The sequence below is a fragment of the Pleuronectes platessa genome, chromosome 24 (assembly GCF_947347685.1).
Source record: "Pleuronectes platessa chromosome 24, fPlePla1.1, whole genome shotgun sequence".
NCBI classification, from domain to species: Eukaryota; Metazoa; Chordata; class Actinopteri; order Pleuronectiformes; family Pleuronectidae; genus Pleuronectes; species Pleuronectes platessa.
This window is the reverse complement of record NC_070649.1, coordinates 12664561-12688505: the sequence shown is the minus strand read 5'-3', so window position 1 is coordinate 12688505 and position 23945 is coordinate 12664561. Positions and strand designations below refer to the sequence as shown.

The window sequence follows — 23945 nt, the reverse complement described above, 5'->3', positions numbered from 1 at the left end:
ATGAGTGTGTGCAGAGTGTGCTCACAGATTCATCCAGTATGTGGCATAGAATCGTGCCAGTTACGAATCATGAACCATACTAAAAGAGAGTCGCTGGGGGGTCCAGTAGTCCCAGGGAGGAACCAAAGTTGATCTAAAATCATCCTCATTGCACATTGAAATGGTTTTTAGTGTTTTGCAGGCTTTTTCTGGGTTTTTCAGGCAATTAAAGGTGTTTCATCACATACGAGTTTGCAAGGCTCGTTACAAGGCTTAAAACAAAAAAAATGAATAAAAAATCCAAGGAGCATCTGATATGATAGCCGATGGTTTCATTAAGACTCCGGGGCTGAAACTACACGCCTGGATATGCATATAATGTGTATGTGGCATAGAATCATGCCAGTTATCAGTGTGTGCAGAGTGTGCTCACATATTCATCCAGTATGTGGCATAGAATCGTGCCAGTTACGAATCATGAACCATACTAAAAGAGAGTCGCTGGGGGGTCCAGTAGTCCCAGGGAGGAACCAAAGTTGATCTAAAATCATCCTCATTGCACATTGAAATGTTTTTTAGTGTTTTGCTGCCTTTTTCTGGGTTTTTCAGGCAATTAAAGGTGTTTCATCACATACGAGTTTGCAAGGCTCGTTACAAGGCTTAAAACAAAAAAAATGAATAAAAAATCCAAGGAGCATCTGATATGATAGCCGATGGTTTCATTAAGACTCCGGGGCTGAAACTACACGCCTGGATATGCATATAATGTGTATGTGGCATAGAATCATGCCAGTTATGAGTGTGTGCAGAGTGTGCTCACATATTCATCCAGTATGTGGCATAGAATCGTGCCAGTTACGAATCATGAACCATACTAAAAGAGAGTCGCTGGGGGGTCCAGTAGTCCCAGGGAGGAACCAAAGTTGATCTAAAATCATCCTCATTGCACATTGAAATGTTTTTTAGTGTTTTGCAGCCTTTTTCTGGGTTTTTCAGGCAATTAAAGGTGTTTCATCACAGACGAGTTTGCAAGGCTCGTTACAAGGCTTAAAACAAAAAAAATTAATAAAAAATCCAAGGAGCATCTGATATGATAGCCGATGGTTTCATTAAGACTCCGGGGCTGAAACTACACGCCTGGATATGCATATAATGTGTATGTGGCATAGAATCATGCCAGTTATGAGTGTGTGCAGAGTGTGCTCACAGATTCATCCAGTATGTGGCATAGAATCGTGCCAGTTACGAATCATGAACCATACTAAAAGAGAGTCGCTGGGGGGTCCAGTAGTCCCAGGGAGGAACCAAAGTTGATCTAAAATCATCCTCATTGCACATTGAAATGTTTTTTAGTGTTTTGCAGGCTTTTTCTGGGTTTTTCAGGCAATTAAAGGTGTTTCATCACATACGAGTTTGCAAGGCTCGTTACAAGGCTTAAAACAAAAAAAATGAATAAAAAATCCAAGGAGCATCTGATATGATAGCCGATGGTTTCATTAAGACTCCGGGGCTGAAACTACACGCCTGGATATGCATATAATGTGTATGTGGCATAGAATCATGCCAGTTATCAGTGTGTGCAGAGTGTGCTCACATATTCATCCAGTATGTGGCATAGAATCGTGCCAGTTACGAATCATGAACCATACTAAAAGAGAGTCGCTGGGGGGTCCAGTAGTCCCAGGGAGGAACCAAAGTTGATCTAAAATCATCCTCATTGCACATTGAAAGGTTTTTTAGTGTTTTGCAGCCTTTTTCTGGGTTTTTCAGGCAATTAAAGGTGTTTCATCACATACGAGTTTGCAAGGCTCGTTACAAGGCTTGAAACAAAAAAAATGAATAAAAAATCCAAGGAGCATCTGATATGATAGCCGATGGTTTCATTAAGACTCCGGGGCTGAAACTACACGCCTGGATATGCATATAATGTGTATGTGGCATAGAATCATGCCAGTTATGAGTGTGTGCAGAGTGTGCTCACAGATTCATCCAGTATGTGGCATAGAATCGTGCCAGTTACGAATCATGAACCATACTAAAAGAGAGTCGCTGGGGGGTCCAGTAGTCCCAGGGAGGAACCAAAGTTGATCTAAAATCATCCTCATTGCACATTGAAATGTTTTTTAGTGTTTTGCAGACTTTTTCTGGGTTTTTCAGGCAGTTAAAGGTGTTTCATCAGATACGAGTTTGCAAGGCTCGTTACAAGGCTTAAAACAAAAAAAATTAATAAAAAATCCAAGGAGCATCTGATATGATAGCCAATGGTTTCATTAAGACTCCGGGGCTGAAACTACACGCCTGGATATGCATATAATGTGTATGTGGCATAGAATCATGCCAGTTATGAGTGTGTGCAGAGTGTGCTCACAGATTCATCCAGTATGTGGCATAGAATCGTGCCAGTTACGAATCATGAACCATACTAAAAGAGAGTCGCTGGGGGGTCCAGTAGTCCCAGGGAGGAACCAAAGTTGATCTAAAATCATCCTCAGTGCACATTGAAATGTTTTTTAGTGTTTTGCAGGCTTTTTCTGGGTTTTTCAGGCAATTAAAGGTGTTTCATCACATACGAGTTTACAAGGCTCGTTACAAGGCTTAAAACAAAAAAAATGAATAAAAAATCCAAGGAGCATCTGATATGATAGCCGATGGTTTCATTAAGACTCCGGGGCTGAAACTACACGCCTGGATATGCATATAATGTGTATGTGGCATAGAATCATGCCAGTTATGAGTGTGTGCAGAGTGTGCTCACAGATTCATCCAGTATGTGGCATAGAATCGTGCCAGTGACGAATCATGAACCATACTAAAAGAGAGTCGCTGGGGGGTCCAGTAGTCCCAGGGAGGAACCAAAGTTGATCTAAAATCATCCTCATTGCACATTGAAATGTTTTTAGTGTTTTGCTGCCTTTTTCTGGGTTTTTCAGGCAATTAAAGGTGTTTCATCAGATACGAGTTTGCAAGGCTCGTTACAAGGCTTAAAACAAAAAAAATTAATAAAAAATCCAAGGAGCATCTGATATGATAGCCGATGGTTTCATTAAAACTCCGGGGCTGAAACTACACGCCTGGATATGCATATAATGTGTATGTGGCATAGAATCATGCCAGTTATGAGTGTGTGCAGAGTGTGCTCACAGATTCATCCAGTATGTGGCATAGAATCGTGCCAGTTACGAATCATGAACCATACTAAAAGAGAGTCGCTGGGGGGTCCAGTAGTCCCAGGGAGGAACCAAAGTTGATCTAAAATCATCCTCATTGCACATTGAAATGTTTTTTAGTGTTTTGCAGCCTTTTTCTGGGTTTTTCAGGCAATTAAAGGTGTTTCATCACATACGAGTTTGCAAGGCTCGTTACAAGGCTTAAAACAAAAAAAATTAATAAAAAATCCAAGGAGCATCTGATATGATAGCCGATGGTTTCATTAAGACTCCGGGGCTGAAACTACACGCCTGGATATGCATATAATGTGTATGTGGCATAGAATCATGCCAGTTATGAGTGTGTGCAGAGTGTGCTCACAGATTCATCCAGTATGTGGCATAGAATCGTGCCAGTGACGAATCATGAACCATACTAAAAGAGAGTCGCTGGGGGGTCCAGTAGTCCCAGGGAGGAACCAAAGTTGATCTAAAATCATCCTCATTGCACATTGAAATGTTTTTTAGTGTTTTGCTGCCTTTTTCTGGGTTTTTCAGGCAATTAAAGGTGTTTCATCAGATACGAGTTTGCAAGGCTCGTTACAAGGCTTAAAACAAAAAAAATTAATAAAAAATCCAAGGAGCATCTGATATGATAGCCGATGGTTTCATTAAAACTCCGGGGCTGAAACTACACGCCTGGATATGCATATAATGTGTATGTGGCATAGAATCATGCCAGTTATGAGTGTGTGCAGAGTGTGCTCACAGATTCATCCAGTATGTGGCATAGAATCGTGCCAGTTACGAATCATGAACCATACTAAAAGAGAGTCGCTGGGGGGTCCAGTAGTCCCAGGGAGGAACCAAAGTTGATCTAAAATCATCCTCATTGCAGATTGAAATGTTTTTTAGTGTTTTGCAGCCTTTTTCTGGGTTTTTCAGGCAATTAAAGGTGTTTCATCACATACGAGTTTGCAAGGCTCGTTACAAGGCTTAAAACAAAAAAAATGAATAAAAAATCCAAGGAGCATCTGATATGATAGCCGATGGTTTCATTAAGACTCCGGGGCTGAAACTACACGCCTGGATATGCATATAATGTGTATGTGGCATAGAATCATGCCAGTTATGAGTGTGTGCAGAGTGTGCTCACAGATTCATCCAGTATGTGGCATAGAATCGTGCCAGTTACGAATCATGAACCATACTAAAAGAGAGTCGCTGGGGGGTCCAGTAGTCCCAGGGAGGAACCAAAGTTGATCTAAAATCATCCTCATTGCACATTGAAATGTTTTTTAGTGTTTTGCAGCCTTTTTCTGGGTTTTTCAGGCAATTAAAGGTGTTTCATCACATACGAGTTTGCAAGGCTCGTTACAAGGCTTAAAACAAAAAAAATGAATAAAAAATCCAAGGAGCATCTGATATGATAGCCGATGGTTTCATTAAGACTCCGGGGCTGAAACTACACGCCTGGATATGAATATAATGTGTATGTGGCATAGAATCATGCCAGTTATGAGTGTGTGCAGAGTGTGCTCACATATTCATCCAGTATGTGGCATAGAATCGTGCCAGTTACGAATCATGAACCATACTAAAAGAGAGTCGCTGGGGGGTCCAGTAGTCCCAGGGAGGAACCAAAGTTGATCTAAAATCATCCTCATTGCACATTGAAATGTTTTTTAGTGTTTTGCAGCCTTTTTCTGGGTTTTTCAGGCAATTAAAGGTGTTTCATCACATACGAGTTTGCAAGGCTCGTTACAAGGCTTAAAACAAAAAAAATGAATAAAAAATCCAAGGAGCATCTGATATGATAGCCGATGGTTTCATTAAGACTCCGGGGCTGAAACTACACGCCTGGATATGAATATAATGTGTATGTGGCATAGAATCATGCCAGTTATGAGTGTGTGCAGAGTGTGCTCACATATTCATCCAGTATGTGGCATAGAATCGTGCCAGTTACGAATCATGAACCATACTAAAAGAGAGTCGCTGGGGGGTCCAGTAGTCCCAGGGAGGAACCAAAGTTGATCTAAAATCATCCTCATTGCACATTGAAATGTTTTTTAGTGTTTTGCAGCCTTTTTCTGGGTTTTTCAGGCAATTAAAGGTGTTTCATCACATACGAGTTTGCAAGGCTCGTTACAAGGCTTAAAACAAAAAAAATGAATAAAAAATCCAAGGAGCATCTGATATGATAGCCGATGGTTTCATTAAGACTCCGGGGCTGAAACTACACGCCTGGATATGAATATAATGTGTATGTGGCATAGAATCATGCCAGTTATGAGTGTGTGCAGAGTGTGCTCACATATTCATCCAGTATGTGGCATAGAATCGTGCCAGTTACGAATCATGAACCATACTAAAAGAGAGTCGCTGGGGGGTCCAGTAGTCCCAGGGAGGAACCAAAGTTGATCTAAAATCATCCTCATTGCACATTGAAATGTTTTTTAGTGTTTTGCAGCCTTTTTCTGGGTTTTTCAGGCAATTAAAGGTGTTTCATCACATACGAGTTTGCAAGGCTCGTTACAAGGCTTAAAACAAAAAAAATGAATAAAAAATCCAAGGAGCATCTGATATGATAGCCGATGGTTTCATTAAGACTCCGGGGCTGAAACTACACGCCTGGATATGAATATAATGTGTATGTGGCATAGAATCATGCCAGTTATGAGTGTGTGCAGAGTGTGCTCACATATTCATCCAGTATGTGGCATAGAATCGTGCCAGTTACGAATCATGAACCATACTAAAAGAGAGTCGCTGGGGGGTCCAGTAGTCCCAGGGAGGAACCAAAGTTGATCTAAAATCATCCTCATTGCACATTGAAATGTTTTTTAGTGTTTTGCAGCCTTTTTCTGGGTTTTTCAGGCAATTAAAGGTGTTTCATCACATACGAGTTTGCAAGGCTCGTTACAAGGCTTAAAACAAAAAAAATGAATAAAAAATCCAAGGAGCATCTGATATGATAGCCGATGGTTTCATTAAGACTCCGGGGCTGAAACTACACGCCTGGATATGAATATAATGTGTATGTGGCATAGAATCATGCCAGTTATGAGTGTGTGCAGAGTGTGCTCACAGATTCATCCAGTATGTGGCATAGAATCGTGCCAGTTACGAATCATGAACCATACTAAAAGAGAGTCGCTGGGGGGTCCAGTAGTCCCAGGGAGGAACCAAAGTTGATCTAAAATCATCCTCATTGCACATTGAAATGTTTTTTAGTGTTTTGCAGCCTTTTTCTGGGTTTTTCAGGCAATTAAAGGTGTTTCATCACATACGAGTTTGCAAGGCTCGTTACAAGGCTTAAAACAAAAAAAATTAATAAAAAATCCAAGGAGCATCTGATATGATAGCCGATGGTTTCATTAAGACTCCGGGGCTGAAACTACACGCCTGGATATGAATATAATGTGTATGTGGCATAGAATCATGCCAGTTATGAGTGTGTGCAGAGTGTGCTCACATATTCATCCAGTATGTGGCATAGAATCGTGCCAGTTACGAATCATGAACCATACTAAAAGAGAGTCGCTGGGGGGTCCAGTAGTCCCAGGGAGGAACCAAAGTTGATCTAAAATCATCCTCATTGCACATTGAAATGTTTTTTAGTGTTTTGCAGCCTTTTTCTGGGTTTTTCAGGCAATTAAAGGTGTTTCATCACAGACAAGTTTGCAAGGCTCGTTACAAGGCTTAAAATAAAAAAAATTAATAAAAAATCCAAGGAGCATCTGATATGATAGCCGATGGTTTCATTAAGACTCCGGGGCTGAAACTACACGCCTGGATATGCATATAATGTGTATGTGGCATAGAATCATGCCAGTTATGAGTGTGTGCAGAGTGTGCTCACAGATTCATCCAGTATGTGGCATAGAATCGTGCCAGTTACGAATCATGAACCATACTAAAAGAGAGTCGCTGGGGGGTCCAGTAGTCCCAGGGAGGAACCAAAGTTGATCTAAAATCATCCTCATTGCACATTGAAATGTTTTTTAGTGTTTTGCAGCCTTTTTCTGGGTTTTTCAGGCAATTAAAGGTGTTTCATCACAGACAAGTTTGCAAGGCTCGTTACAAGGCTTAAAACAAAAAAAATTAATAAAAAATCCAAGGAGCATCTGATATGATAGCCGATGGTTTCATTAAGACTCCGGGGCTGAAACTACACGCCTGGATATGAATATAATGTGTATGTGGCATAGAATCATGCCAGTTATCATTGTGTGCAGAGTGTGCTCACATATTCATCCAGTATGTGGCATAGAATCGTGCCAGTTACGAATCATGAACCATACTAAAAGAGAGTCGCTGGGGGGTCCAGTAGTCCCAGGGAGGAACCAAAGTTGATCTAAAATCATCCTCATTGCACTTTGAAATGTTTTTTAGTGTTTTGCTGCCTTTTTCTGGGTTTTTCAGGCAATTAAAGGTGTTTCATCAGATACGAGTTTGCAAGGCTCGTTACAAGGCTTAAAACAAAAAAAATGAATAAAAAATCCAAGGAGCATCTGATATGATAGCCGATGGTTTCATTAAGACTCCGGGGCTGAAACTACACGCCTGGATATGCATATAATGTGTATGTGGCATAGAATCATGCCAGTTATGAGTGTGTGCAGAGTGTGCTCACAGATTCATCCAGTATGTGGCATAGAATCGTGCCAGTTACGAATCATGAACCATACTAAAAGAGAGTCGCTGGGGGGTCCAGTAGTCCCAGGGAGGAACCAAAGTTGATCTAAAATCATCCTCATTGCACATTGAAATGTTTTTTAGTGTTTTGCAGGCTTTTTCTGGGTTTTTCAGGCAATTAAAGGTGTTTCATCACATACGAGTTTGCAAGGCTCGTTACAAGGCTTAAAACAAAAAAAATGAATAAAAAATCCAAGGAGCATCTGATATGATAGCCGATGGTTTCATTAAGACTCCGGGGCTGAAACTACACGCCTGGATATGCATATAATGTGTATGTGGCATAGAATCATGCCAGTTATGAGTGTGTGCAGAGTGTGCTCACAGATTCATCCAGTATGTGGCATAGAATCGTGCCAGTTACGAATCATGAACCATACTAAAAGAGAGTCGCTGGGGGGTCCAGTAGTCCCAGGGAGGAACCAAAGTTGATCTAAAATCATCCTCATTGCACATTGAAATGTTTTTTAGTGTTTTGCTGCCTTTTTCTGGGTTTTTCAGGCAATTAAAGGTGTTTCATCAGATACGAGTTTGCAAGGCTCGTTACAAGGCTTAAAACAAAAAAAATTAATAAAAAATCCAAGGAGCATCTGATATGATAGCCGATGGTTTCATTAAGACTCCGGGGCTGAAACTACACGCCTGGATATGCATATAATGTGTATGTGGCATAGAATCATGCCAGTTATGAGTGTGTGCAGAGTGTGCTCACAGATTCATCCAGTATGTGGCATAGAATCGTGCCAGTTACGAATCATGAACCATACTAAAAGAGAGTCGCTGGGGGGTCCAGTAGTCCCAGGGAGGAACCAAAGTTGATCTAAAATCATCCTCATTGCACATTGAAATGTTTTTTAGTGTTTTGCAGCCTTTTTCTGGGTTTTTCAGGCAATTAAAGGTGTTTCATCACATACGAGTTTGCAAGGCTCGTTACAAGGCTTAAAACAAAAAAAATGAATAAAAAATCCAAGGAGCATCTGATATGATAGCCGATGGTTTCATTAAGACTCCGGGGCTGAAACTACACGCCTGGATATGCATATAATGTGTATGTGGCATAGAATCATGCCAGTTATGAGTGTGTGCAGAGTGTGCTCACAGATTCATCCAGTATGTGGCATAGAATCGTGCCAGTTACGAATCATGAACCATACTAAAAGAGAGTCGCTGGGGGGTCCAGTAGTCCCAGGGAGGAACCAAAGTTGATCTAAAATCATTCTCATTGCACATTGAAATGTTTTTTAGTGTTTTGCTGCCTTTTTCTGGGTTTTTCAGGCAATTAAAGGTGTTTCATCACAGACGAGTTTGCAAGGCTCGTTACAAGGCTTAAAACAAAAAAAATGAATAAAAAATCCAAGGAGCATCTGATATGATAGCCGATGGTTTCATTAAGACTCCGGGGCTGAAACTACACGCCTGGATATGCATATAATGTGTATGTGGCATAGAATCATGCCAGTTATGAGTGTGTGCAGAGTGTGCTCACAGATTCATCCAGTATGTGGCATAGAATCGTGCCAGTTACGAATCATGAACCATACTAAAAGAGAGTCGCTGGGGGGTCCAGTAGTCCCAGGGAGGAACCAAAGTTGATCTAAAATCATCCTCATTGCACATTGAAATGTTTTTTAGTGTTTTGCAGGCTTTTTCTGGGTTTTTCAGGCAATTAAAGGTGTTTCATCACATACGAGTTTGCAAGGCTCGTTACAAGGCTTAAAACAAAAAAAATGAATAAAAAATCCAAGGAGCATCTGATATGATAGCCGATGGTTTCATTAAGACTCCGGGGCTGAAACTACACGCCTGGATATGCATATAATGTGTATGTGGCATAGAATCATGCCAGTTATCAGTGTGTGCAGAGTGTGCTCACATATTCATCCAGTATGTGGCATAGAATCGTGCCAGTTACGAATCATGAACCATACTAAAAGAGAGTCGCTGGGGGGTCCAGTAGTCCCAGGGAGGAACCAAAGTTGATCTAAAATCATCCTCATTGCACATTGAAATGTTTTTTAGTGTTTTGCTGCCTTTTTCTGGGTTTTTCAGGCAATTAAAGGTGTTTCATCACATACGAGTTTGCAAGGCTCGTTACAAGGCTTAAAACAAAAAAAATGAATAAAAAATCCAAGGAGCATCTGATATGATAGCCGATGGTTTCATTAAGACTCCGGGGCTGAAACTACACGCCTGGATATGCATATAATGTGTATGTGGCATAGAATCATGCCAGTTATGAGTGTGTGCAGAGTGTGCTCACAGATTCATCCAGTATGTGGCATAGAATCGTGCCAGTTACGAATCATGAACCATACTAAAAGAGAGTCGCTGGGGGGTCCAGTAGTCCCAGGGAGGAACCAAAGTTGATCTAAAATCATCCTCATTGCACATTGAAATGTTTTTTAGTGTTTTGCTGCCTTTTTCTGGGTTTTTCAGGCAATTAAAGGTGTTTCATCAGATACGAGTTTGCGAGGCTCGTTACAAGGCTTAAAACAAAAAAAATTAATAAAAAATCCAAGGAGCATCTGATATGATAGCCGATGGTTTCATTAAGACTCCGGGGCTGAAACTACACGCCTGGATATGCATATAATGTGTATGTGGCATAGAATCATGCCAGTTATGAGTGTGTGCAGAGTGTGCTCACATATTCATCCAGTATGTGGCATAGAATCGTGCCAGTTACGAATCATGAACCATACTAAAAGAGAGTCGCTGGGGGGTCCAGTAGTCCCAGGGAGGAACCAAAGTTGATCTAAAATCATCCTCATTGCACATTGAAATGTTTTTTAGTGTTTTGCAGCCTTTTTCTGGGTTTTTCAGGCAATTAAAGGTGTTTCATCACAGACGAGTTTGCAAGGCTCGTTACAAGGCTTAAAACAAAAAAAATTAATAAAAAATCCAAGGAGCATCTGATATGATAGCCGATGGTTTCATTAAGACTCCGGGGCTGAAACTACACGCCTGGATATGCATATAATGTGTATGTGGCATAGAATCATGCCAGTTATGAGTGTGTGCAGAGTGTGCTCACAGATTCATCCAGTATGTGGCATAGAATCGTGCCAGTTACGAATCATGAACCATACTAAAAGAGAGTCGCTGGGGGGTCCAGTAGTCCCAGGGAGGAACCAAAGTTGATCTAAAATCATTCTCATTGCACATTGAAATGTTTTTTAGTGTTTTGCTGCCTTTTTCTGGGTTTTTCAGGCAATTAAAGGTGTTTCATCACAGACGAGTTTGCAAGGCTCGTTACAAGGCTTAAAACAAAAAAAATGAATAAAAAATCCAAGGAGCATCTGATATGATAGCCGATGGTTTCATTAAGACTCCGGGGCTGAAACTACACGCCTGGATATGCATATAATGTGTATGTGGCATAGAATCATGCCAGTTATGAGTGTGTGCAGAGTGTGCTCACAGATTCATCCAGTATGTGGCATAGAATCGTGCCAGTTACGAATCATGAACCATACTAAAAGAGAGTCGCTGGGGGGTCCAGTAGTCCCAGGGAGGAACCAAAGTTGATCTAAAATCATCCTCATTGCACATTGAAATGTTTTTTAGTGTTTTGCAGCCTTTTTCTGGGTTTTTCAGGCAATTAAAGGTGTTTCATCACATACGAGTTTGCAAGGCTCGTTACAAGGCTTAAAACAAAAAAAATTAATAAAAAATCCAAGGAGCATCTGATATGATAGCCGATGGTTTCATTAAGACTCCGGGGCTGAAACTACACGCCTGGATATGAATATAATGTGTATGTGGCATAGAATCATGCCAGTTATGAGTGTGTGCAGAGTGTGCTCACATATTCATCCAGTATGTGGCATAGAATCGTGCCAGTTACGAATCATGAACCATACTAAAAGAGAGTCGCTGGGGGGTCCAGTAGTCCCAGGGAGGAACCAAAGTTGATCTAAAATCATCCTCATTGCACATTGAAATGTTTTTTAGTGTTTTGCAGCCTTTTTCTGGGTTTTTCAGGCAATTAAAGGTGTTTCATCACAGACAAGTTTGCAAGGCTCGTTACAAGGCTTAAAATAAAAAAAATTAATAAAAAATCCAAGGAGCATCTGATATGATAGCCGATGGTTTCATTAAGACTCCGGGGCTGAAACTACACGCCTGGATATGCATATAATGTGTATGTGGCATAGAATCATGCCAGTTATGAGTGTGTGCAGAGTGTGCTCACAGATTCATCCAGTATGTGGCATAGAATCGTGCCAGTTACGAATCATGAACCATACTAAAAGAGAGTCGCTGGGGGGTCCAGTAGTCCCAGGGAGGAACCAAAGTTGATCTAAAATCATCCTCATTGCACATTGAAATGTTTTTTAGTGTTTTGCAGCCTTTTTCTGGGTTTTTCAGGCAATTAAAGGTGTTTCATCACAGACAAGTTTGCAAGGCTCGTTACAAGGCTTAAAACAAAAAAAATTAATAAAAAATCCAAGGAGCATCTGATATGATAGCCGATGGTTTCATTAAGACTCCGGGGCTGAAACTACACGCCTGGATATGAATATAATGTGTATGTGGCATAGAATCATGCCAGTTATCATTGTGTGCAGAGTGTGCTCACATATTCATCCAGTATGTGGCATAGAATCGTGCCAGTTACGAATCATGAACCATACTAAAAGAGAGTCGCTGGGGGGTCCAGTAGTCCCAGGGAGGAACCAAAGTTGATCTAAAATCATCCTCATTGCACTTTGAAATGTTTTTTAGTGTTTTGCTGCCTTTTTCTGGGTTTTTCAGGCAATTAAAGGTGTTTCATCAGATACGAGTTTGCAAGGCTCGTTACAAGGCTTAAAACAAAAAAAATGAATAAAAAATCCAAGGAGCATCTGATATGATAGCCGATGGTTTCATTAAGACTCCGGGGCTGAAACTACACGCCTGGATATGCATATAATGTGTATGTGGCATAGAATCATGCCAGTTATGAGTGTGTGCAGAGTGTGCTCACAGATTCATCCAGTATGTGGCATAGAATCGTGCCAGTTACGAATCATGAACCATACTAAAAGAGAGTCGCTGGGGGGTCCAGTAGTCCCAGGGAGGAACCAAAGTTGATCTAAAATCATCCTCATTGCACATTGAAATGTTTTTTAGTGTTTTGCAGGCTTTTTCTGGGTTTTTCAGGCAATTAAAGGTGTTTCATCACATACGAGTTTGCAAGGCTCGTTACAAGGCTTAAAACAAAAAAAATGAATAAAAAATCCAAGGAGCATCTGATATGATAGCCGATGGTTTCATTAAGACTCCGGGGCTGAAACTACACGCCTGGATATGCATATAATGTGTATGTGGCATAGAATCATGCCAGTTATGAGTGTGTGCAGAGTGTGCTCACAGATTCATCCAGTATGTGGCATAGAATCGTGCCAGTTACGAATCATGAACCATACTAAAAGAGAGTCGCTGGGGGGTCCAGTAGTCCCAGGGAGGAACCAAAGTTGATCTAAAATCATCCTCATTGCACATTGAAATGTTTTTTAGTGTTTTGCTGCCTTTTTCTGGGTTTTTCAGGCAATTAAAGGTGTTTCATCAGATACGAGTTTGCAAGGCTCGTTACAAGGCTTAAAACAAAAAAAATTAATAAAAAATCCAAGGAGCATCTGATATGATAGCCGATGGTTTCATTAAGACTCCGGGGCTGAAACTACACGCCTGGATATGCATATAATGTGTATGTGGCATAGAATCATGCCAGTTATGAGTGTGTGCAGAGTGTGCTCACAGATTCATCCAGTATGTGGCATAGAATCGTGCCAGTTACGAATCATGAACCATACTAAAAGAGAGTCGCTGGGGGGTCCAGTAGTCCCAGGGAGGAACCAAAGTTGATCTAAAATCATCCTCATTGCACATTGAAATGTTTTTTAGTGTTTTGCAGCCTTTTTCTGGGTTTTTCAGGCAATTAAAGGTGTTTCATCACATACGAGTTTGCAAGGCTCGTTACAAGGCTTAAAACAAAAAAAATGAATAAAAAATCCAAGGAGCATCTGATATGATAGCCGATGGTTTCATTAAGACTCCGGGGCTGAAACTACACGCCTGGATATGCATATAATGTGTATGTGGCATAGAATCATGCCAGTTATGAGTGTGTGCAGAGTGTGCTCACAGATTCATCCAGTATGTGGCATAGAATCGTGCCAGTTACGAATCATGAACCATACTAAAAGAGAGTCGCTGGGGGGTCCAGTAGTCCCAGGGAGGAACCAAAGTTGATCTAAAATCATTCTCATTGCACATTGAAATGTTTTTTAGTGTTTTGCTGCCTTTTTCTGGGTTTTTCAGGCAATTAAAGGTGTTTCATCACAGACGAGTTTGCAAGGCTCGTTACAAGGCTTAAAACAAAAAAAATGAATAAAAAATCCAAGGAGCATCTGATATGATAGCCGATGGTTTCATTAAGACTCCGGGGCTGAAACTACACGCCTGGATATGCATATAATGTGTATGTGGCATAGAATCATGCCAGTTATGAGTGTGTGCAGAGTGTGCTCACAGATTCATCCAGTATGTGGCATAGAATCGTGCCAGTTACGAATCATGAACCATACTAAAAGAGAGTCGCTGGGGGGTCCAGTAGTCCCAGGGAGGAACCAAAGTTGATCTAAAATCATCCTCATTGCACATTGAAATGTTTTTTAGTGTTTTGCAGGCTTTTTCTGGGTTTTTCAGGCAATTAAAGGTGTTTCATCACATACGAGTTTGCAAGGCTCGTTACAAGGCTTAAAACAAAAAAAATGAATAAAAAATCCAAGGAGCATCTGATATGATAGCCGATGGTTTCATTAAGACTCCGGGGCTGAAACTACACGCCTGGATATGCATATAATGTGTATGTGGCATAGAATCATGCCAGTTATCAGTGTGTGCAGAGTGTGCTCACATATTCATCCAGTATGTGGCATAGAATCGTGCCAGTTACGAATCATGAACCATACTAAAAGAGAGTCGCTGGGGGGTCCAGTAGTCCCAGGGAGGAACCAAAGTTGATCTAAAATCATCCTCATTGCACATTGAAATGTTTTTTAGTGTTTTGCTGCCTTTTTCTGGGTTTTTCAGGCAATTAAAGGTGTTTCATCACATACGAGTTTGCAAGGCTCGTTACAAGGCTTAAAACAAAAAAAATGAATAAAAAATCCAAGGAGCATCTGATATGATAGCCGATGGTTTCATTAAGACTCCGGGGCTGAAACTACACGCCTGGATATGCATATAATGTGTATGTGGCATAGAATCATGCCAGTTATGAGTGTGTGCAGAGTGTGCTCACAGATTCATCCAGTATGTGGCATAGAATCGTGCCAGTTACGAATCATGAACCATACTAAAAGAGAGTCGCTGGGGGGTCCAGTAGTCCCAGGGAGGAACCAAAGTTGATCTAAAATCATCCTCATTGCACATTGAAATGTTTTTTAGTGTTTTGCTGCCTTTTTCTGGGTTTTTCAGGCAATTAAAGGTGTTTCATCAGATACGAGTTTGCGAGGCTCGTTACAAGGCTTAAAACAAAAAAAATTAATAAAAAATCCAAGGAGCATCTGATATGATAGCCGATGGTTTCATTAAGACTCCGGGGCTGAAACTACACGCCTGGATATGCATATAATGTGTATGTGGCATAGAATCATGCCAGTTATGAGTGTGTGCAGAGTGTGCTCACATATTCATCCAGTATGTGGCATAGAATCGTGCCAGTTACGAATCATGAACCATACTAAAAGAGAGTCGCTGGGGGGTCCAGTAGTCCCAGGGAGGAACCAAAGTTGATCTAAAATCATCCTCATTGCACATTGAAATGTTTTTTAGTGTTTTGCAGCCTTTTTCTGGGTTTTTCAGGCAATTAAAGGTGTTTCATCACAGACGAGTTTGCAAGGCTCGTTACAAGGCTTAAAACAAAAAAAATTAATAAAAAATCCAAGGAGCATCTGATATGATAGCCGATGGTTTCATTAAGACTCCGGGGCTGAAACTACACGCCTGGATATGCATATAATGTGTATGTGGCATAGAATCATGCCAGTTATGAGTGTGTGCAGAGTGTGCTCACAGATTCATCCAGTATGTGGCATAGAATCGTGCCAGTTACGAATCATGAACCATACTAAAAGAGAGTCGCTGGGGGGTCCAGTAGTCCCAGGGAGGAACCAAAGTTGATCTAAAATCATTCTCATTGCACATTGAAATGTTTTTTAGTGTTTTGCTGCCTTTTTCTGGGTTTTTCAGGCAATTAAAGGTGTTTCATCACAGACGAGTTTGCAAGGCTCGTTACAAGGCTTAAAACAAAAAAAATGAATAAAAAATCCAAGGAGCATCTGATATGATAGCCGATGGTTTCATTAAGACTCCGGGGCTGAAACTACACGCCTGGATATGCATATAATGTGTATGTGGCATAGAATCATGCCAGTTATGAGTGTGTGCAGAGTGTGCTCACAGATTCATCCAGTATGTGGCATAGAATCGTGCCAGTTACGAATCATGAACCATACTAAAAGAGAGTCGCTGGGGGGTCCAGTAGTCCCAGGGAGGAACCAAAGTTGATCTAAAATCATCCTCATTGCACATTGAAATGTTTTTTAGTGTTTTGCAGGCTTTTTCTGGGTTTTTCAGGCAATTAAAGGTGTTTCATCACATACGAGTTTGCAAGGCTCGTTACAAGGCTTAAAACAAAAAAAATGAATAAAAAATCCAAGGAGCATCTGATATGATAGCCGATGGTTTCATTAAGACTCCGGGGCTGAAACTACACGCCTGGATATGCATATAATGTGTATGTGGCATAGAATCATGCCAGTTATCAGTGTGTGCAGAGTGTGCTCACATATTCATCCAGTATGTGGCATAGAATCGTGCCAGTTACGAATCATGAACCATACTAAAAGAGAGTCGCTGGGGGGTCCAGTAGTCCCAGGGAGGAACCAAAGTTGATCTAAAATCATCCTCATTGCACATTGAAATGTTTTTTAGTGTTTTGCTGCCTTTTTCTGGGTTTTTCAGGCAATTAAAGGTGTTTCATCACATACGAGTTTGCAAGGCTCGTTACAAGGCTTAAAACAAAAAAAATGAATAAAAAATCCAAGGAGCATCTGATATGATAGCCGATGGTTTCATTAAGACTCCGGGGCTGAAACTACACGCCTGGATATGCATATAATGTGTATGTGGCATAGAATCATGCCAGTTATGAGTGTGTGCAGAGTGTGCTCACAGATTCATCCAGTATGTGGCATAGAATCGTGCCAGTTACGAATCATGAACCATACTAAAAGAGAGTCGCTGGGGGGTCCAGTAGTCCCAGGGAGGAACCAAAGTTGATCTAAAATCATTCTCATTGCACATTGAAATGTTTTTTAGTGTTTTGCTGCCTTTTTCTGGGTTTTTCAGGCAATTAAAGGTGTTTCATCACAGACGAGTTTGCAAGGCTCGTTACAAGGCTTAAAACAAAAAAAATGAATAAAAAATCCAAGGAGCATCTGATATGATAGCCGATGGTTTCATTAAGACTCCGGGGCTGAAACTACACGCCTGGATATGCATATAATGTGTATGTGGCATAGAATCATGCCAGTTATGAGTGTGTGCAGAGTGTGCTCACATATTCATCCAGTATGTGGCATAGAATCGTGCCAGTTACGAATCATGAACCATACTAAAAGAGAGTCGCTGGGGGGTCCAGTAGTCCCAGGGAGGAACCAAAGTTGATCTAAAATCATCCTCATTGCACATTGAAATGTTTTTTAGTGTTTTGCTGCCTTTTTCTGGGTTTTTCAGGCAATTAAAGGTGTTTCATCACAGACGAGTTTGCAAGGCTCGTTACAAGGCTTAAAACAAAAAAAATTAATAAAAAATCCAAGGAGCATCTGATATGATAGCCGATGGTTTCATTAAGACTCCGGGGCTGAAACTACACGCCTGGATATGCATATAATGTGTATGTGGCATAGAATCATGCCAGTTATGAGTGTGTGCAGAGTGTGCTCACAGATTCATCCAGTATGTGGCATAGAATCGTGCCAGTTATGAATCATGAACCATACTAAAAGAGAGTCGCTGGGGGGTCCAGTAGTCCCAGGGAGGAACCAAAGTTGATCTAAAATCATCCTCATTGCACATTGAAATGTTTTTTAGTGTTTTGCAGCCTTTTTCTGGGTTTTTCAGGCAATTAAAGGTGTTTCATCACATACGAGTTTGCAAGGCTCGTTACAAGGCTTAAAACAAAAAAAATGAATAAAAAATCCAAGGAGCATCTGATATGATAGCCGATGGTTTCATTAAGACTCCGGGGCTGAAACTACACGCCTGGATATGCATATAATGTGTATGTGGCATAGAATCATGCCAGTTATGAGTGTGTGCAGAGTGTGCTCACATATTCATCCAGTATGTGGCATAGAATCGTGCCAGTTACGAATCATGAACCATACTAAAAGAGAGTCGCTTGGGGGTCCAGTAGTCCCAGGGAGGAACCAAAGTTGATCTAAAATCATCCTCATTGCACATTGAAATGTTTTTTAGTGTTTTGCTGCCTTTTTCTGGGTTTTTCAGGCAATTAAAGGTGTTTCATCACAGACGAGTTTGCAAGGCTCGTTACAAGGCTTAAAACAAAAAAAATGAATAAAAAATCCAAGGAGCATCTGATATGATAGCCGATGGTTTCATTAAGACTCCGGGGCTGAAACTACACGCCTGGATATGCATATAATGTGTATGTGGCATAGAATCATGCCAGTTATGAGTGTGTGCAGAGTGTGCTCACAGATTCATCCAGTATGTGGCATAGAATCGTGCCAGTTATGAATCATGAACCATACTAAAAGAGAGTCGCTGGGGGGTCCAGTAGTCCCAGGGAGGAACCAAAGTTGATCTAAAATCATCCTCATTGCACATTGAAATGTTTTTTAGTGTTTTGCACTCTTTTTCTGGGTTTTTCAGGCAATTAAAGGTGTTTCATCACATACGAGTTTGCAAGGCTCGTTACAAGGCTTAAAACAAAAAAAATGAATAAAAAATCCAAGGAGCATCTGATATGATAGCCGATGGTTTCATTAAGACTCCGGGGCTGAAACTACACGCCTGGATATGCATATAATGTGTATGTGGCATAGAATCATGCCAGTTATGAGTGTGTGCAGAGTGTGCTCACAGATTCATCCAGTATGTGGCATAGAATCGTGCCAGTTACGAATCATGAACCATACTAAAAGAGAGTCGCTGGGGGGTCCAGTAGTCCCAGGGAGGAACCAAAGTTGATCTAAAATCATCCTCATTGCACATTGAAATGTTTTTTTAGTGTTTTGCTGCCTTTTTCTGGGTTTTTCAGGCAATTAAAGGTGTTTCATCACAGACGAGTTTGCAAGGCTCGTTACAAGGCTTAAAACAAAAAAAATGAATAAAAAATCCAAGGAGCATCTGATATGATAGCCGATGGTTTCATTAAGACTCCGGGGCTGAAACTACACGCCTGGATATGCATATAATGTGTATTCGGCATAGAATCATGCCAGTTATGAGTGTGTGCAGAGTGTGCTCACAGATTCATCCAGTATGTGGCATAGAATCGTGCCAGTTACGAATCATGAACCATACTAAAAGAGAGTCGCTGGGGGGTCCAGTAGTCCCATGGAGGAACCAAAGTTGATCTAAAATCATCCTCATGCACATTGAAATGTTTTTTAGTGTTTTGCTGCCTTTTTCTGGGTTTTTAAGGCAATTAAAGATGTTTCATCACAGACGAGTTTGCAAGGCTCGTTACAAGGCTTAAAACAAAAAAAATTAATAAAAAATCCAAGGAGCATCTGATATGATAGCCGATGGTTTCATTAAGACTCCGGGGCTGAAACTACACGCCTGGATATGCATATAATGTGTATGTGGCATAGAATCATGCCAGTTATGAGTGTGTGCAGAGTGTGCTCACAGATTCATCCAGTATGTGGCATAGAATCGTGCCAGTTACGAATCATGAACCATACTAAAAGAGAGTCGCTTGGGGGTCCAGTAGTCCCAGGGAGGAACCAAAGTTGATCTAAAATCATCCTCATTGCACATTGAAATGTTTTTTAGTGTTTTGCTGCCTTTTTCTGGGTTTTTCAGGCAATTAAAGGTGTTTCATCACAGACGAGTTTGCAAGGCTCGTTACAAGGCTTAAAACAAAAAAAATTAATAAAAAATCCAAGGAGCATCTGATATGATAGCCGATGGTTTCATTAAGACTCCGGGGCTGAAACTACACGCCTGGATATGCATATAATGTGTATGTGGCATAGAATCATGCCAGTTATGAGTGTGTGCAGAGTGTGCTCACAGATTCATCCAGTATGTGGCATAGAATCGTGCCAGTTATGAATCATGAACCATACTAAAAGAGAGTCGCTGGGGGGTCCAGTAGTCCCAGGGAGGAACCAAAGTTGATCTAAAATCATCCTCATTGCACATTGAAATGTTTTTTAGTGTTTTGCAGGCTTTTTCTGGGTTTTTCAGGCAATTAAAGGTGTTTCATCACATACGAGTTTGCAAGGCTCGTTACAAGGCTTAAAACAAAAAAAATGAATAAAAAATCCAAGGAGCATCTGATATGATAGCCGATGGTTTCATTAAGACTCCGGGGCTGAAACTACACGCCTGGATATGCATATAATGTGTATGTGGCATAGAATCATGCCAGTTATGAGTGTGTGCAGAGTGTGCTCACAGATTCATCCAGTATGTGGCATAGAATCGTGCCAGTTACGAATCATGAACCATACTAAAAGAGAGTCGCTGGGGGGTCCAGTAGTCCCAGGGAGGAACCAAAGTTGATCTAAAATCATCCTCATTGCACATTGAAATGTTTTTTAGTGTTTTGCTGGGTTTTTCAGGCAATTAAAGGGGTTTCATCACAGACGAGTTTGCAAGGCTCGTTACAAGGCTTAAAACAAAAATAATTAATAAAAAATCCAAGGAGCATCTGATATGATAGCCGATGGTTTCATTAAGACTCCGGGGCTGAAACTACACGCCTGGATATGCATATAATGTGTATGTTGGGCCAGAGCCCAGCGGGGTGCCAGCAGACACTGGAGCCGAGAGGAACAAAGGGTTGTTAAACTTTGGGCGGGAAAACATCCTCCTGCAGGCTCAAGAATCTCCCCCTGGTGGTGGAAAAATGTCCTGGGGTTTTCCCAGAAGCCCCTGCTCAGTTCCAAGCCCCGCCCACTCAGATCCATTTCTGACACTCAATTGGCTTAAAGCCAGCATCATCCTATGACCAACTCCTCAAGGAGGAGGACCTCTCAGGTAGAACAAAACCACTGAGACCCCAAACATCGCAGCCATTTTTACCCTGCTCTGAAGACAACACCAGGCCCCCTTCGGGGGCTCCCAGCTGATTTAGGTGCTAAAGGGGGCAACCTTAACTTTTAGTTTAGCAACCAGAGTTATTTTATTTCATTTCTTTTATTTCTTTATTCAGTCGACGTTTTTATTTTCAAAAGGACTTTTGTTATTTTAACTTGAAGAGGCCGCGCACAGGAACTCGCTCGCCGGTCGAGCATCACAGACTTTCTTTCCAAATCCACAGCGAGATTCATTCCGCTGAGGAGCACGAGCTCCACATCCCTGAAGAAGAGACGAAGCTGAATTCCATTCCAAGAGCAAGAGAAGTTCGCTCGATTCGGCCCAGCGCTGATCTCCGTTGCAACCACGAGACCCACCGGAGCACCGCTTAAGAGGCCAGGACACTGATTTTGTTTTCCAGGAATCCGCCCGTTCGCACGCATCCTGGGGTTTAACGAGACATTCACTGGACTCCCGGAAATCCGCGCCCCACGCGCAAGCAACACCGCGGAGGTCACAGTAAGAGGCTTTATTGTCTGGGCAGATGTTAATCTAATACGTAGCGTATTGTTTTAATACTTGAACGTATTTGTTTTGTATGAGACCGCCGAGTCTCTAATGTTTAGCGGCGACCCGCCACTTCCGGTTTCCGGTTACGGCCTTGTGCCACAGTTTTTAAGCGCCGTGAGCAGCGTCTCCAGCTCATTGTGACCGTTTGAACAACTTTAAAGAGACTTTACCGGTCAAACCTCAGCACACAACGCCACTTGGGTGCTGAGTGGTAAAGTAAATGTAACTTGTCTCTGACGGTGCTTTTAAGAGCTTTGCTCTCTCCTTGTATGCTCTCTCTCTCTCTCTCCTTCTAAACCGACCTGTATACACATCCGATCTGTATTTAGAATACAGTTCATGTAACAGTTAAATCTATATTCAGAGAGGCTGGACACATCTGGAAGCCATGCGGCCGAACGCCAAAGCAGAGACAAAGAATTCTCTTTGTCTGAAAATCCCTTTGTGTAATTCATGTGACGACCACCAGTGTGAGCTCCGGCCACATGGTGTCATTAACATAGACTCCATTTTGGATAACGCAAGTTAAACCACCATTTTGAATCTATTATTGCCACGCCTCCTCTCTCCCTCTCCTCCCATTCTGGCTCTAAATTCATAACGGCTCTGCCATCTTGTTTTGTAGTCAATCCGCCATTTTGAGAGTTTTTAGGCCTTGATTCCACGAATCATGATCGGCCGCCATCTTAGATGTGACGTCACCAAGTGACTGCGTCATCGCCACGCCCCCTTTCTTTTTCTCTCTCTCTCTCGCTCTCTCACACACCCACACACACACACACGGACACACCCACACAGACACAGAGACACATTGATAGACACAGACAGATACACACACAGATACACATAGATGAATACATGTGTTTTTCTAAATTGTGATAAGCGGCTGCTGGTGTTATCTTTGAAATATGGGAGTTTGTTAAAATGATGAATCATTAAATAACACTAACTTTATTTCACATGCATACACATAGACACACACACACAGAGAGACACTTTGACATAGACACACACACACACACCGAGACAGACATACATAGGTAGACCGCCGGTTTTACATGTATTTTCTGAATTGTGATAAGTGCTGCTGCTGTGTTTATCTTTGAAATATCGGAGCTTGTTAAAATGATGAATCATTGAATAACATTAACTTTATTTCCCCTTTTAATAAATGCTTTTGTAATTAAAGTATCTGTAGTCTGTGATTATTTGTGCATATGTATGTGATTGCAGCTGGATTATGATTGCCTGTGCTCGAACTTAGTAGCCTTCACTGTTAATTAAATAATTATTAATATTAAATATTGAGATTATTGATTTGACATTTATCATTATGAGACTGATAACTATAGTTTGACTCGTTGGTCCCTGTAACCAGGGTGGTGCCCCGCAACAATAAGCAATGATTACAGATTTGTATTATTCTTAATTGATAATTTTATTGTTTTCATTAATTATTTTAACTATTATTAATGGATAACCGTATCATTTCTAATTAAATGTGTTACATTTCTTAATTAATAGCTTTATCATTTTTGATTATTTTTAAGAAATAATTGTTATTTTAATAATCATATTTCATGATTATTAATAATTAGCCAACGTCAATTCTACTCCTACTATTGCACAACACCAACCTGAATACGCCCGATCTCGTCTGATCTCGGAAGCTAAGCAGGGTCGGGCCTGGTTAGTACTTGGATGGGAGACTGCCTGGGAATACCAGGTGCTGTAAGCTTTTTCCACTTTTGCCTGACGTATTTACATGTATAAATAAGGCTCAGTGGGTGGCTTCATTCGCTTACGGCCACACCAACCTGAATACGCCCGATCTCGTCTGATCTCGGAAGCTAAGCAGGGTCGGGCCTGGTTAATACTTGGATGGGAGACTGCCTGGGAATACCAGGTGCTGTAAGCTTTTTCCACTTTTGCCTGACGTATTTACATGTATAAATACGGCTCAGTGGGTGGCTTCATTCGCGTACGGCCACACCAACCTGAATACTCCCGATCTCGTCTGATCTCGGAAGCTAAGCAGGGTCGGGCCTGGTTAGTACTTGGATGGGAGACTGCCTGGGAATACAAGGTGCTGTAAGCTTTTTCCACTTTTACCTGACGTATTTACATGTATAAATAAGGCTCAGTGGGTGGCTTCATTCGCTTACGGCCACACCAACCTGAATACGCCCGATCTCGTCTGATCTCGGAAGCTAAGCA

At 41.3% G+C, this 23945-nt stretch overlaps 3 non-coding genes and 1 pseudogene across 3 annotated transcripts in view; all 4 read left to right on the top strand.

The window, feature by feature from the left end:
- Positions 1-23348: 23348 nt before the first annotated feature.
- Positions 23349-23466, top strand: LOC128435772 (uncharacterized; annotated as a pseudogene).
- Positions 23467-23527: 61 nt separating this feature from the next.
- On the top strand, positions 23528-23646 carry LOC128433469 (5S ribosomal RNA). Its single transcript, XR_008336184.1, has one exon. It is a non-coding gene; the product is annotated as a 5S ribosomal RNA (ribosomal RNA).
- Positions 23647-23707: 61 nt separating this feature from the next.
- LOC128435088 (5S ribosomal RNA) lies at positions 23708-23826 on the top strand. The gene has a single exon (XR_008337755.1). It is a non-coding gene; the product is annotated as a 5S ribosomal RNA (ribosomal RNA).
- Positions 23827-23887: 61 nt separating this feature from the next.
- Positions 23888-23945, top strand: part of LOC128434169 (5S ribosomal RNA) — a 119-nt gene continuing 61 nt past the window's right edge. The window contains exon 1 of the ribosomal RNA XR_008336862.1: positions 23888-23945. This exon is cut by the window's right edge and continues 61 nt beyond it. This is a non-coding gene — a ribosomal RNA (5S ribosomal RNA).